Here is a 15,499-nt window from a genome sequence, read left to right as displayed (position 1 = left end):
TGGGATTAGAGCCACTTATTCACAGCTGGCAGGTGTGTCCGCAAGCTCATGAACAACTTTATGGGTTTGCTTTCTACAGTATCTGTCCAGGCACATTCTAGTTACTTGACACATCCTGGTTTCAGTCCCCTGAGCAGAAAGCCGAGGCTGTGTTTACCCAGGTGGCTCTGCCCTGCACCTTTCACGATTGTCTGACGTTTAGGACCAAGCTGCAAGCAGAAACAGGGAGAAAAGAGCAGTTGTACATGTCCCTTGGTTTCACAGCTCCTTGAAGAAACAGCAAATGAATTACACAGTAGATCTACACTATACTGAATGCCAGGAGGGAGCCGTCACCAGCCCTGTATTGTTGCTGCTCCTATGTCTTGAACCAAAGCAGCATCCTGCTCTCAGACACTAACTTGGGTTTGGATACTTGAGTGTTTGGAGACCCAAGGTCCAAATAATAAAGCTTGGAGAATGTGGGCGTCGATCCCACTGCCTCTTGCATGCTAAGCAAGCGCTCTACCGCTTGAGCTAATTCCCCACGTCAGGGGAGCTTTATTGATCCTTAGTGGGTGTCCTGGAACACAGGGGATTTCAGGGCCTTCAGCGGGAAAGCAGGGCTCTACTAAGAGCAGATCTTCTCACTGATGGCCCAGGGCAAGGTGCAGTGGCTACTCATTCTCTGCAAAGAAGGAGGAGAAAGGGAACAAGGAGAAAGTCACAAAGGGAAAACTCGTGCTGCCAAAATGTCAAGTTTAGGGTATTCCGGGACAGAAAAAGGCACATCCCAGCAAAGGAGGACATGTCTAGACCTGCCCAGCTAAAGTGTCAGAGATTTTTTAAAAATGATTAAATGATTAAAAATGATTAAATGATTTTATGTGTGTGTGTGTGTGTGTGTTGTGTGTGTGTGTTTATAAAAGTGGGATGGAATTATCACTTTTCCTTGTAGCTGAGACTGTCTGGGGGTTGTGAGATGGTCCAGATTTCTGGAAGGCAAGAAGCTCCTGCTGTTTTCGTAACTAGGCCATTCCACCAATGAGGCCAGCGTGCTGACCACTCCCCTAGGAAACCCCTGGAGAGTGCTTCTTTCACTTACATCTGAGATATGAGTTGCCTCCTTGCTAAGGTGTGTCATGTACAAGTTACATGTCCAACTATATCTCAGAACAACAACAACAAAATTACAGAGCAGAGCCATAAAGAATAAGAGACAAGATCATATCAGAGTGTAAGAATATGTAAAACACGGTGTAAGAATCAAAATTGAGCTATGCAGAGAAGGAGTGTACATATGGTGGAGAAAACCGGGCTGTTTGTAGGAATTCGTGTGTAAAGAAATAAACCTGTTCAATTTAAGTGGAGTGTGTGTGTGTGTGTGTGTGTGTGTGTGTGAAATACACATGGAGGGAAGCAGTGATTGAAAAGCCTGGCCACTTGGAGATATATTGGGAGAGTTTTATGAAAAATCCCATGACTAACTGAAAATATCCCAGGCAGAATGCTTAAATAATTAAAGCAACATGTTAGAGAAAGGTGTTTAGTTTTGAATGTCAGAGCTTGAACATGAGAAAACAAGAACTGGGGAGAAAGGGAAAGAAGTCATAAAGATATTAAAGGATTGAGGTTTACCCACATTTATCACGTCAGCACCTGAGGTGGACAGCAGAAGTCTTTCTGCAGCGCTAGTGCCCACGACACTTCATGCTGCAAAACACATCCTCCATAAACACTGTAGCATGAATGATGACAGAGGTGAAAGAAAAGGAAGAAAAGATTCTGGTGATGTTGTGCAGGAAGGATCTACTTTATTTGTCAAGACATTGGGTGGAGAGATTTGAGGGAGAGGAGACAAAGACACTGGGAAGTCTTGAGCCTAGAGTGGTAGACACAAAAGAGATTCTGAATTAATAGCCGATTAATGAATCCACTCATTTATTTGTATTTGTTATGTGAATGAATGTTACATGAATGACCGGGTGTGGAGAAAACAGATGGCGAGACTATGTGCTAGGGTAAAGCAAGAGCTCAAGTTTTTTTGTTTTTGTTTTTTAATTTAGACAGAAATCTGCTTTTCATATCTGGTTTTCCTGTTTAAAGCTACGTGATTTGAGGAAAATGGTTTAACTCCTCTGAGCTTTACTGTCATCTACAAAATTTAGATAATGTTACTGAGGGAAGCTGAAAAGTCATATCAACCAACTTATATAAAGAATAATAAACATTCAGTTCCATTTCTAATGCATACTGCTGAAAAGTCCTTGTATGTGGAATATTGTTCACCTTAAGGAATCTGCTCTCAAGAGCTGATGAGGGACTATTTAAGTGCAGTTCTGTTGTCACTGGCTGTTGTGCTCATTTAGTTGGAACCAGCAAGTCTCTGTGAACATAAAAATAAAATAAAGATTGTGGAGGAATAGAATACAAACACATAGTAAGGTGAGATTTGCACAACAGAATATAGTAAAGATTTGTGCCTGATTCTTTTTGCATTCTCTTTGAATCATTTTTAGCCTTTATTCTAAGTCCCCAATTATGGTTATCCTTCTCCCAACAAGATTGTTTCTCTTCACCACGGATATTCTGATGAGGCTCTCTGCTTAACCATCTAGACCTCCTGAACACTCTGTTTGTCCTGATAACCTGATTTATGCTCAAATGATGCTCTTCCACAGCAGGGCTTCCTGCTTTGCCCAAAGAGCATTCAATTTCTGAAGCCATTTAGGGCTGTTTCCTCACCCAGTATCTATGTGAAACCTTAGAGGGAAGCCTATTCTTTCCAAGAAGAGAACCCTGCTGGGTTCTACCCTCAATCTGTAAATCCACTGGGGTAACTGGGATTAGCTCAGATTAGCAACTGGGGTTAGCTCAGCTACTCCAGAGCTTGCTCTCTGGGAACGGATGCTGCTGCTACTTCCCATAAAGGCTGACTAAAAAGAGGTATCTGCAGGCAGGAGAAAGCGCTATGGCAGTTGCTGGAAGATTGCTTCTGACCATTGGCTTTCTCTCTGACCTGATGGGAGAAGGGTGACAAAAATTGGAGACTTGAAAAACAGGCCAAAAAAAAAAAAAAAAAAATCAAAGGAATTTTAAAAGAACCATGCACAAATTCTTAATTAGATTCTTTTATCCAAATCCATTTTGTCTGGAAAATTATACCTTAGTATGTATCTGTATTCTATTCCTCCATAATCTATTTTATTTTATTTTATTATTTTATTTTATTTTAATGTTCACAAGAAGCTGGATGCTAGCTACCAAATGAGCAAATCAGCTACGACAACAGAACTGCACTAAAGTCTCCCATCAGATATTGATATAGTCAAGACCCTCATGAGTGCCTATGATACAAATTCAGTGTGAGAGGCCAGCTTTCCACAGGGAGAAGGCAACCAAAGCAGTAGCTAATACTGAGCAGTTCCTATTGCCCAGATCCATCTCTAGGTGCTGAGATCCAGCCAGAGAATCCCACAGTCCTCATTTTTCATATGAAGAAACATGTGAGGGATTGACAACCCCAGTCCTCATGTATCATCAGTTTTCCAAGGAAGCCAACTAGCCTTCTGGGCAAAAAGCTCTCCTAACCCCCAGTTGCCTTGATAGGTAAAAGTACTCTTATGACAGTGTTAGAAAAACATGGACACAAGTGTTTCAGCAAGATGGCTAGAAGAAGGCAAGACTAAAGTTGTCAAGGTGACAGAGTCCCTGATTGTCCTCCTGAAAGCTGAATGTGCCACCTCCACATTCCCAAACCCTTTACTGCCTACCGATTCCCTCACAGTAGACATCGTCACATCACGTCTTACATATTTTTGATTGTTTCCTGTCTGTTTCTCCCCACTCCTCCCAAGTATGATGTAGTTTTGCAATAGTAGGAATATTTGTGCTGAATAAACTTTCACCCCACTCCTCCCAAGTATGATGTAGTTTCGCAATAGTAGGAATATTTGTGCTGAATACACTTTCACCCCACTCCTCCCAAGTAGGATGTAGTTTCACAGAGGTAGGAATGTTTGCGTTGTATTCACTCTTGACCCCAGTCTCTTAACAAGATATGTGTTGAAGAAATATTTGTTGGATGATTAAAAGAATAAATGACTTCACCCATCCACCCAATAATTAGTGTGAGGTGACCCTGAGAGCGGGAAGTTGGAAGAGAAATTTCTCCTGCTTCCTGTGTCAGCTAGAAAGACCAATTATATGACATAGCTTGCAGTTTCTGGTGTAATCTACTCTTCTGTTTTCACCACTCATTTTACTCAAACCACTGGAAAGTCGAAAAAACAAGAAAACCTAAGTCATGTTTCCATTTTCTACAAATATTGGGTCAGTCTTCAAATCCTTATCTGCTAGAGCATTTGCGTTCCGATATTTAGTGTATCCAACTTCTTTGGCAAAAGCGATGCCCTCTCTGAGGCTTGAACTCAGGACCTTCAGGTTATGAGACTGACGCGCTGCCAGCTGCACTAAGAGGACTTGCAATTGAGTTTGGGCAACATCCATTTTGTTGAAGTGTATTTCCCACCTACGTTACGGTTTCAGCTTTCAAAAACTACAATCAATCCTACTTGAAAATTACTCTGTATCAATCAACGCTGCACTAGGAAGATTCCATACCCACGACCAGAGGAGTCTACGCCTTTCCAGTATTTCATAGGACCGTCTGGGTTCTGCGTTACCAGGATCAATTGTACCTGTCTTTTGCTGCTCTTTTTCCCTTTTCCTTCCCTCAGAAACCTTAGTCACTCTTACACTTTCCATGGTCTCCTCTGTTGAAAAGAGACAGGAGGTTCTGAGTTCATGATAGTTCACTGACCACCTGGATAAATGAATGAAGAAATAGCCATCAAACCTGTCTCTTGATCATACTACTGTCTTCCTTCATATCTCCACTTGCATCTACATGACTGAAGACATTGCCGCTACAAAAAAACACAAAATACTTATAATGGCACCCTCTTTGTTTTTTACCCCTTTGTTTTTTCTTGTGTGCTATTAAGTATACTACCAGATTTCTTGCGTTTACGTAGTCCAATTGAATTTCGCTAACAAAACGATGTATCCTAATGTACACTTTCTAGATGTAATGGAGGCTCAGATAATTATTGTTTCTAAGGTGCCAGAGATGCTAGGTGGCAAAGCCTGAACTGACAAGCACATTTATTTTAGATTCCAAAAGGTGAGTCTTTTCTCTGCTCCTGCTCATTATCTCTCTGCCTGTTTTTCTCCGCAGTAGTCCATTCATTCATATACCACATATCTAATTCTCAACCTCCTCCTGGGCCTAGATTTCCAAGTCAACTTTCACTCATTGTCCTCCTTCAAACACCACATTCAGTGATTTGCCAAATACTGAACATTATTCTTGCAGGTCTCTTCTGAATCCGTCAGTTCCTTTCTACTCATTCAGTACATATTTGCTGGAGAGATGCTCTGTGCCAGACACTGTAGTAGGCCCAGGAATTTCAGGAGACATTTGGCCAGCCCAGACCTCAAGAAAAAGCAGGATACATATGGACAAGGAAAGATTCACTTACAGATTCGCCCTTATCAGTCTTCCTGCTATTTAAGTAACTGTTTCAGAAATATCAGTTTCAATAATGTCACTTTTCTGCACTCTGACCATTCGTGATTTCCTACTTATAATATGATCTTGCTTTTCTTTGATTTTTTTGGCTCGGCTTTCTACATAAATTGTGATTTTGCTTTATAAAGTCTATTAGATCCATTGGTGGATGCTGTTGTCCTATTCTCTAAAATGTTTGCTGATTTGTTCTCTCCTGAATCTATCAATTACTGAGAGAGGAGTGTTAATGTCTGCAACTGTAATTGGATTTTTCTATTTTCTTTCTGGTTTATCCATTTCGTTCATAAGTTTTGAAGCTCTGTGGCCAGAAACAGACATATTTAGGACAGTTGTGTCCCTTCGGTGAATAGACGCGTTATAATTATATAACATCTGTCTTTCTATCTGAGGGCCTCATCTCGTGTTAGGCAAGTGAGTGAGATAACCTCTATACTACACTGAGGAAACCCTCAGACTTCCTAAATCTAAGATAGATATATCTAAGATGTTCAAGGTATGTATATATCTTAGATTTCTAAGATATATAGGATATATTTATGTTAGATTTATATATATATACACACATACTTATATTCAAGTCTTTTAAAGTTACATCATATAGAACTCACATATTCACATCACATAAGAAAACAGCAAAAATCACAAAAGTATTACAGACAAGAACCATGGGGATTAAAAGATCAGCTTGTAGTAAAGGGATAAATATGAACCTTGAAGGATGCAGATGAGGAAGAATGCACATGAGTTTGAAGGAACAGGCATAGATGTAGGAATTCCTGTGTGAGCAAACACGCCTGTTCACTTGGGATGTGTAGTGCACAAGTGCATGTGTGCCTGCTTGTGTGTGTGCCTGTTTATAAAATGAAAGGAAGTAGTGATTGAAATGCCTGTGCACATGGAGATAATGATTGGGAAAACATTGAGACTTAAGAACCCTTGAAAAAATTCCAGACAGCTTACATAACCAAATTAACATTCAAGAAAAAGGTGTTTAGTGTTGGATGTCAAAGAGCTTGGGAACAGGAAGACTGTAATTGAAGAGAAATGGAAAGAAGTTATAAATAGATTAAAGAATTGAGGTTTATTCACATTTATTCCGTCAGCTTCTGAAGTGAACTGCATGAGTCTTTCCGTAGCTCCAGTGCCCATTATTCTTTGTGGTGCAGACTACGTCCTCCATAAAGGTGGTAGAATGGGCAAGAGAAACATGAGTGAAAGGTAAGAAAAACATTCTGGAGAGGCTGTGCAGGAAAGATCTATGGTATTTGTCAAGACATTGGTGTAAACATTTGAGGGAGAAGTCTTGAAACTGTGGCACACAAGAGATCCTGAATTAATGTCTGATGAATGGAGCAATAAATCTAGACATTTCTAAGTATTTGTCAAATGAATAGAAGGATGAACAGATGAGCTGGTGTGGAGAAAAACAGATGATGAGACTATGTGCTAAATTAAAGAATGAACAAGAGTTTGTGTTTTCTTATTGTGGTAAAATATACTTAACCCATTTTACATTTAAAATTCTAAGTGTTCAATTTAGTGGCATTAAGTACATTTACAATGTGAGCAACTATCACCACTACCCATTTCCAGAAGTTTCTCAGCATCCCAAACAGCAACTCTGTACCCATTAAACAATAACTCCACATTTCCCTCTCCCCAACAACCTCTATTCTTTCTGTCTACATGAATTTGCCTATTCAAGATGTCTAAAGTAGAATCACAAAACATGTTTTTAAATTGGGAAAAAATAAGCTTTCTGTATTTGGTTTTGCTCCTTACAGCTACATATTCGCAACTCAGGGGTGCACTCGGTGAGTTGACAAACCACTTGTGGGTTTGCTTTCCACACTCTCAGCAGGACTTTCCGGTGACTTGGAACTCCACTTTACAGCGCCCTGACCAGAAAGAAAGCTGGGGTTTTACTCATCCTGCTCTGCCCTGCATTTTCCAGAGCTGTGCTGCATTTTGGCATTTTGGGTCAAGCTGCAGGAAGGAGAGAAAAGGAACAATTGGGTATATCCCACCCTCTTGGGATCTCTTCTTTCCTCTGAATAAAGAGAAAACAACTTAGAAAATGGGTACTGTCCACTGAACGTTTTAGGGGCTATTATTAGCACTGTTTCTTTATGCCCGTAGGTCTTTTACCAGTGAAGCATTCAAGATGGCTGGTACTTCCTCGTTTTCTTCGACAGGTGACTAATGAAGCCGTTCTCCACGTTGTACTGTATGGACATGCGGCCCTAAGTGACAACATCGATCCCACTACCTCTCACATGCTAAGCGAGTACTCTACCACTTGAGCTCATTCGTCGCCCACCGCAAAACTTTCTGCCCTTTCCTTTATTCAGGAGTAGATGTGCGCGACTACCCACCATTTCTTGCGTCTCGGAACAAAGGAAATGTCTGGATTATTAATGGGGAACCAGGACTCGACCTAAGGCGAGTCTACTCAAAAATGGCCAAGGGCAAGGGCATGATGGCTATTCCTCTGCGAGGGAGAGGGGAAAACGTAGCCAGGAGAAAGTGGACACTGGAAAAGTCTGGTGCTGTAAGATTTCACGTTCCAGATTTTCAGGGAGAGAAGCGAGCACGTCCCAGCTGGGGAGCGCCCGCCCAGAGCGGCCTGCTAATTTGGCACAGCTATCCCAGGATGACGATCTTTCTTTTAAAAGAGGCGGGATTATCACTTGTTCCTTGCAGCTCTGGACTCCCGGGAAGAAGCGGCCACTCCCGGTCAGATTCTGGGAGACCAGAGAAACCTGTTGTTTCCGTTGAGTTTCAAATAGAGGACCTTCCAAGTGTTAGGCCAGCGTGGTAACGACTACACCATAGAAACCCTTTGCATCACAGGCTTTTTATATTTTGAGATGAGCATTAAATACTCGTTTTTACAATTTTTTTAGTTGACAAATACAAAATGTATATATTTATGATGTACAACATGATGTTTTCATATATGCATACATTGTGGAATGGTTAACTCGAGCTAATTAACGTATCTATTACTTTGTGTGTGTGATGGGAACACTTAAATCTACTCTTTTAGCAATTATAAAGTACAGAATACACTTATTATTAACTGTAGTCACCATACGGCACAGTAGATCTGACCTTATTCCTCCTGTTTAACTGAAATTTTGTGTCCTTTGACAAACATCTCTCTAATTCCATTCCTACCTCCCATCTCCTCCCCTAGCCCCTGGTAACTACCATTCTACTCTCTGCTTTGATGAGTTTGACTTTTTTAGAGTTCACATTTAAGTGAGATCGTGCAGTATTTGTCTTTCTGCGCCTGGCTTATTTCACTTAACACAATGCCCTCCAGGTTCATCGACATCGAAAATGACAGGATTTCTGTTTTTTAAAAGACTGAATAGTATTTCATTGTGCAGTTGTAATATTTTCTTTATCCATTCATCTGCTGATAGACGCTTAGGTTGATTCAGCTACTTTAGTAGTAATTCTGCAATGAACATGAGAGTGCAGATATCTCTTCAATAGCCCGATTTTTGAACATATACCCAGAAGTGGGATTGCTGGATCATATGATAGTGCTCTTTTTAGTTTTTTGAGGAACTGCTGTACAAAACAGCTGCACTAATTTACATTCCTACCAACAACGTACAAGGATTCTCTTTTCTCCACATTCTTGCCAACACCTGTTATCTTTTGCCTTTTTGATAGCAGCCATTTTAACAGGTGTGGTTTTGATTTGCGTGTGCCTGATGACAAATGACATTAAGCAAGTTTTCATATGCCTGTTGGCAATGTGTCTTCTTTTGAGAAATGTCTATTAAGGTCCTTTCTCCATGTTTTAATTGGGTTATTTGTTTTCTTGCTATTGAGTTGAGTTCCTGATGTATTTTTTATATCAACCACTTACAGAAGTATGGTTTGCAAATATTTTCTCCCAATCTATCGGTTGTCTCTTCACTGTTGATTTTTTTTGGTGGGGGGGGGGCTGTGCAGAAGTTCTTTAGTTTCATGTAATCTTATTTATCTATTTTTGTCTTTTTGTTTTTGGGGGGATTCATATCCAAAAAATAATTGCACAGACCAATGTTATGGAGCATTCCCCGTATGTTTTCTTCTAGAAGTTTTAGAGTCTCACATCTTATGTTTGTCTTCAATCAATTTTTAGTTGATTTTTGTATGTGGTATGAGATAAGGTCCTCCTATCATTTTTCTGCATGTAGATATCCAGTTGTCCCAACACCATTTATTGAAGAGACTATCCTTTCCTCATTATGTGTCTAGGCACGTCTGTCAAAAATTAATTGACTATAAATGTGTGGATTTATTTCCGTCCTCTCCATTCTGTTCCACTGGTTTATATGTCTGTTTTTCCACCAGTACTATGCTCTTTTGATTGCTATATATTTGTAGTATATTTTTAAAGTCAGGTAGTATGATGCCTCCAGTTTTGTTTTTGCTCAAGATTGCTTTGGCTATTTGGGGACTTTTGTGATTCCATATGAATTTTAAGGGTTTTTTTTTCTATTTCTGTGAAAAATGTCATTGGGATTTTGATAGAGATTGCACTGAATCTGTAGATCACTTTGGGGGGGTATGGACATTTTAATAATATTAATTCTTCCAATCTATAAACACAGGATATCTTTCCATTTGTGTCTTCCTCAATTTCTTTCATCAGTGTTTAATAGTTTTCAGCATACAGACCTTTCACCTCCTTGGTTAAATTTATTTCTAAGTATTTTTTGTAGCTACTGTAAATGGGATCTTTAAAATTTTTTATTTTGGTTAGGTTGCCATTAGTGTATAGAAATGCTAGCTTCTGTATGTTGATTTTTGTATGTTGTTTTGTATTCTGCAACTGTACTGAAATTGTTTTTTATTTCTAACAGTTTTGATTTTTGGTGAGTTTTTTAGGGTTTTCTATATATAGGATTATGTCATCTACAAACAGGGACAATTTAACTTCTTCCTTTCTAATTTGGATGTCTTTTATTTCTTTCTCTTGCCTAATTGCTCTGGCTAGGACTTCCAGTACTATGTTAAATAGAAGTGGCAAGAGTGGATATCCTTGTCTTATTCCTGATCTTAAAAGGAAAGCTTTCAATTTTTTTCCCACTGAGTATGATGTTAGATGTGGGTTTGTCCTATAAAGGCCTCTATTGTGTTAAGGTACATTCCTTCTATACCTAATTTTTGAGAGTTTTTAAACATGAAGGAATGTTAAATTTTGTCAAATGCTTTCTCTGTATCTATTGAGATGATGAGATGGTTTTTGTCTTTCATTCTGTTAATACGGTGGATCACACATTTACAGATTTGTATAAGTTGAACCGTCTTTGTATCCCTGTGATAAATCCTGCTTGATCATGGTAAATAATTGTTTAAATGTGCTGTTGAATTCAATTTGCTAGTATTTTGTTGAGTATATTTGCATACATGTTCATCAGGGATATTGGTTTGTAATTTTTTTTCTTTGTAGTGCTCTCCTCAGGCAATGGGTTCATGGTAATGCTGGCCTTGTAAAATGTGTTTGGGAGTATTTCCTCTACTTCAGTTTTTTGAAAGAGATCGAGAAGAACTGGTATTGCCTCTTTAAATGTTTCATCAAATTCAGCAGTGAAGTTGTCAGGTCCTAGGCTTTTCTCTGATGGTAGATTTATCACTGATTTAATCTCCTTACTTGTTTTTGCTCTGTTCAGAGTTTCTGATTCTGTCTTGCAAGTTGCATGTGTCTAGGAATTTATCCAGTTTTTAGGTTATCCAATTTGTTGGCATATAATTGTTCGTAGTAGTTTTTAAATAATCCCTTGTATTTCTGTGGTAACAGTTGTTACCTCTTCAATTCATTTCTGATTACATTTCTGATTTTATTTGAGTCTTTGCATTTTTTTTTCTTAATCAGTCTAGCTAAAGGTTTGTAAATTTTATTTACCTTTAAAAAAATTCTTAGTTTGGTTGATCTCTTTATTTTTTCTATCTTCTGTTTACTTCTTCTGATCTTTATCATTTCCGTCTTCCTACTAACTTTGTAACTAGCTTAGTTGATTGTTTTTCCAGTCCTTGAGGTGTAATGGATGCTAGGTAGTCTATTTGTGATCTTTCATCTTTTTTGATGAAAACTCTCTTAGAACTGCTCTTGTATCCTGTAAATTTTGGTATATTGTATTTCCATTTTCATTTGTCCCAAAGTAATTTTTCAATTTCCCTTATGATTTGTTCTTTGACCCATTGGTTGTTCAGGAGCATGTTGTTTAATTTCCACATAGTTGTGAATTTTCAAAAATTCCTCCTGTTGTTGATTTCTTGTTTCATGCCATTGTGGTCAGAAAGGATACTTGATATGATTTCAGTCTTCTCAAATTTGTTAAGACTCATGTTGTGGCCTTATATATGGCCTGTCCTGGAGAGTGTTTCACGTGCACCTGACCAGAATGTGTATTCTGGCTAGGACTTCCAGCACCATGTTAAATAGAAGTGACATTCTACTGTTGTTGGGTGGAATATTCTGTATATGTCTGTTAGGTCCATTTAGTCTAACGCATATATCAAGTCCAATATTTTCTATTGATTTTCTCTCTGAATGATCTGTTCATAGTTGAAAGTGGGGGACTGAAGTCCCCTCATATTATTCTATTGCAGTCTATCTCTTTCTTCAGATCTATGAATATTTGCTTTCTATATTTAGGTGCTCCAATGTTGGGTGCATATAAATTGATAATTGTTATATCCTGTTGATGAATCGACCTTTTTATCGTAATATAAAGACCCCTTTCTCTCTTTTCACAATTTTTGACTTTGTCTACTTTATCTGATATAAGTATATCTGCTCTCTTTTCGTTTCCATTTGCAGAGAATGTCTTTTCCCATCTCTTCACTTTCAATCTGTGTGTCCTTAAAGGTGAGGTGAATTTCTTGTAGGCAGCATATAGTTGGGTCTTTTTTGGGATATATTTTTAAAAATCCAGTTAGCCATTCTATATCTTTATATTGAAGAATTTAATCCATTTACATGATGGCAATTATTGGCAGTTAAGGACGTAGTATTGACATTTTGTTAAGTATTTTCTGGTTGTTTTTTAGGGTTTTTTGTTCCTTTCTTCCTCTCTTGCTGTTTTGATTGGTGATTCAATTATTTTCTGTGGTAGTATGCTGTTATTTGTTTCTCTTTATCTTTTGTGGATTTACTATAGGTTTTTGTCTCGTGGTTATCGTGAGGTTTACCTAAAACATTTTATAATTATATAATTATAACCAGCTATTTTAAACTTGTAACAACTTAAATTTCAATCCCTGTTCATGTATTTCATATGTAGTCACATAACCATACCATATAAGTGAATAGCAAAAAACCAGAAATGTATTACAGAAAGGTGGCAAGGGGCAAGGCCATAATAAAGAGAAATAAAAATAGATATAGCTGAGAAATGAAGATGAAGATGGCACACAGGACAGAAAGAACAGTGATGGTATAGAAATCTTTTAGTGTGTATGTGGGACATACCTATTTAATTGGTGGGGGTGTGTGTGTATGTTTGTAAAATGCGTATTGATGGAAATAGTGTTGGGAAAGCCTAGACATTTGCAGATATATTGAGGAGAGGATTAACTCCAGGCGGGTGGCTTATGTAATTGAAGTAACATTTTAGGAAGAGGATTTTAGTTGTGAATTTTAAAGAGGTTGGAATTGGAGAGAAAGCGAAATAAATTATTAAAAAAATTAAGGATCCAGGTTCATCCTCATTTATTCTGTCAGATCCTGAGGTCAACAGCATGAGTCTTTCTTCATCATCAGCACCTAATTCAAAATACACTCTAAATAAATGTTGTAGAATGGATGAAGGAACAGACAAATGAGAAAAGAATATTCTGGAGAGGTTGTATAAGAAGGCTCTACAGTATCTATAAAAACCCTAAGTATAAAGATTTGAGGGAGGAGAAGTCAAGGGCAATTGGGAGTTTTGAACCTGGGTGGCAGACACAAAAGACATTCTGAATTAATGTCTGATAAACAGAAGAACTATTCCACTTATTCAGAGGTTCAAATGTAGATAGTAATGGATGTTCAGGTTTTTGGTTCTTTCTTCATTGGGCATGTACAGGTTGGGCTTGGCAATTATTTCACTAACACTCCAAGTAAAGGACTGTAAAAGGTAAAGAAAACCAAGAGAATGCAGGCTGCATTACAGAGGGTTGGAGCAGACATCCATTCCCCATACTCTGGGCCCAAAATAAGGTTATTTTAGTGGTGATGGGAAGAGCTTTTTGCTAATTGAGACTGAGATTTATGTGGAGATTTAGCCTCAAAAATAAGAAAGGCTGATATCTGACACTGGAGATGACAGACAGAGAGAAAGCCAGAGTCAGGGAATGAAACATTTGGCATAAACTAAATCCTTAGAAAAAAGTCTCACAGGCAGATCAGGAATAGGGTGTATGTGGCAGCAGGCAGTTAACTGTGGTTATTTCCATCTGCCTTGGGCCTCACCTTTGCAGTACTCTGTCCACTGTTTAATGTAATAACATCCAGGGAAAATTCCTCTGGATAACCTACTAAATTACAAACAGAAGAAATGAGGACATTTTTCAAGGTCACACATGAAACCTGGTAGATTTTTTTTCTGTAAGTGCCCAGTGAGCTGGAGATTGACCTAATCATGCAATAAATGCTCAGCAGAAAATGCTGTAAAGCAATTCCTTCCTCATCAGTCCTCAGAATCTGGTGAGGGTGAGCTAGAAGGGAAGGGCAGGAAGGTCATGATCCACACTGAGCTGAGCAGTGGGACTGTCTCTGCATTTCACCTCAGGAAAAGTCTGCTTCACTTTGAGCCTATGCCTTAGAGACACCAAGGAACTGGAAATGGAGTTTCCTTGATTGCTTGGGACTTTGGTGTGCAGTCTCGAGGCTTGAGAAAAAAGAACATTTTCATATTTGGCTCTGCCGTCAGTCTGGTAAGTGGGGTACTCTATTGGCTCGTCTTCTGGCTGCCCGCAGAGGCCCAGACCCCAGCTGTCAGCCTCTGAACTCCGCCACTTTTGCTCCAGACCCAGAACAGTGGACTCATTTTCAACACTGAGGCCACAACTCAAATGTCACTGTCTCAGAGAGCCCTTCTTTGACCTCTCCAGCTGAATCAATGTCCTGTCTCTCTCTCCATCTTTTAAATAAAATTTTTAATAAATTGGAAAACATATTAAATTATTGTTTTATTTTCTATCTCTCCCCTAGAATATAAGCTTCTTGAAAAGCTGACAATCTAGATCCCCCAGTTTATACCCAGTGTCTACAGTTATGATAATACTTTTCTTGTATTTTCCTGTTCAGAAATCAGTGACATGCAGAGGGAAAGCTTTCTTCTGTGTGTTTTCTTTCACAGGGTAAGTTCAAAAAGAATTCTTAAACCAAGATAAGATGGCAAGCTGTGAGCCTTTCTGGTTTTCTGGAATGAGCAAGATAATTAGCCACAGGTGAAAATAAGCAAGATTCGTCTACCCATGAAGATTTTGCAAAGTTATTTCTACTTTGTAATCATAAAGTATGCCCTTTTGAGCTCTTACTGGTTTGATGAAAAGGCAATTGGCATGACAAATTTGTAATAAATAGAAGTCATCAGCTTTTCCCAGTGGCCTGTCATGATCCTATAGTGGTTAGTATTCTGCATTGTGGCTGCAACATCTGTGGGAATCTGAATATGACAGTCTGAAGTCTACTGCTTTTTAAATTAATCCCAGAAACTAATTCTAAGGCTTTAATGCGGAGCTAGGTTTTGTGTTATTTAGAAGATATATAAAGAAAACCTTCTTTGACTCCTTTCTAGGCACTGATTATCCAACCAGACAAGAATGAGAAAGCATGAATTTTTACAATCCATTATCCTTCAGCTTCCCTTTTCTTTCCATCTCCACTCAAGGTGGTATCCACAGTTACATTTAAAAATGAGGAGCTATCCA

General features: G+C 38.7%; 1 long non-coding RNA gene and 1 other non-coding gene across 3 annotated transcripts in view; one reads left to right on the top strand and one right to left on the bottom strand.

Annotated features, from left to right (window-relative positions):
- The window catches only part of LOC129397970 (uncharacterized), a 41,740-nt gene that overhangs the window by 18,139 nt on the left and 8,102 nt on the right, over positions 1-15,499 (top strand). The window lies entirely within an intron of this gene.
- TRNAM-CAU (transfer RNA methionine (anticodon CAU)) lies at positions 4,389-4,461 on the bottom strand. Its single transcript has one exon. It is a non-coding gene; the product is annotated as a tRNA-Met (tRNA).

The sequence above is a fragment of the Pan paniscus genome, chromosome 5 (assembly GCF_029289425.2).
Source record: "Pan paniscus chromosome 5, NHGRI_mPanPan1-v2.0_pri, whole genome shotgun sequence".
In the NCBI taxonomy this organism is placed as follows: domain Eukaryota; kingdom Metazoa; phylum Chordata; class Mammalia; order Primates; family Hominidae; genus Pan; species Pan paniscus.
Note: the sequence above shows the minus strand (reverse complement) of the source record. Positions and strands in the feature narration are given on the sequence as shown.